This window comes from Sinohyriopsis cumingii, chromosome 18 (assembly GCF_028554795.1).
Source record: "Sinohyriopsis cumingii isolate HCF-2022 chromosome 18, ASM2855479v2, whole genome shotgun sequence".
Classification (NCBI taxonomy): domain Eukaryota; kingdom Metazoa; phylum Mollusca; class Bivalvia; order Unionida; family Unionidae; genus Sinohyriopsis; species Sinohyriopsis cumingii.
In genome coordinates, this window is record NC_142978.1 from 67,986,962 (window position 1) to 67,987,969 (window position 1,008).

The 1,008-nt window shown below is 34.9% G+C and overlaps 1 non-coding gene across 1 annotated transcript; it reads left to right on the forward strand.

Moving 5' to 3' along the window:
* Positions 1–892: 892 nt before the first annotated feature.
* Positions 893–1,008, forward strand: LOC149776871 (U5 spliceosomal RNA). Its single transcript, XR_016416406.1, has one exon. It is a non-coding gene; the product is annotated as a U5 spliceosomal RNA (small nuclear RNA).

A 1,008-nucleotide genomic window follows, 5' to 3' on the forward strand; every position in this document is an offset into this window, starting at 1 on the left:
CACAACAACAACATGGGAATATGTTATGCGCCTTTTTTGCGAGTTGGATCTAACAGTTTTAGCAGTAGGAAGAGAAACTCATTGATGCTCATTTTACAAAGAGTTTTCAATTTAATTTTCCTGAAATCTATACCTCAAAAGCCGAAATCTAAGCTGCGTACCACTACCGAAACGAGAGAGGAAACAATGCTCTAAATAATGACTGGGACTACTTTTGTGGGTACTGATCCGGAAGTAATAATTGCGACTCAATTTCATTAACGGCAGCCTAAACATGTCTGAATCTTTACTTAACCATGTGTGGACCACCTATTGGAATTGTACCAAACGCAATAAAGACAGTTAATGGTCTAAGCTTGGTATAACATACCCTAGTTTGCTAGTACATATGCCAGGTTTAAGGTCTACATTGCTCTCCTCGGAGAAGACAGATGATATCCCAAACATCTGAAACATCCACACGTTGCATTAATCTAAAATGGAATTTTTTTTCTTCAAGTAAATTTTGATTTCCTATATGAATAAAACACCTGTTATTTTTTTCCAAATTAGTAATCTTTTCCTGATGTATAAATAGGTAGTTATAATCCATCTCGATAACTCGAACATCTAACGAATGTGGATTACATCCCTTTCACTGTCAAATTAACTCCCCCTGCCTTTTCCACGACAAGAAATATAGAAATATTAATTAGTATCCTTTCTACCAGTATAAAGAAAATAAATGGGTTTCACTGAAATTCAAAATAGCCAATAGCAAAATGACACTGTATATTGAAAACTATGACCCTTTTGGATCTTTGTAGACATAACCATTCCACTATCGTCTTTACAAAAGCATTTGGAAAGTTCAAACTATTTCTCTTCAAAATAAAGCGTGAAAGTATAATGATTACTCTGGTTTCTCTTCACATCGTATTAATCTTTCGCCTTTTACTAAAGATTACCGTGGAGAGGAACATTTAATGAGTCTATAGACCATTCTTTGAAGCCTCACTTTGGTGAGGT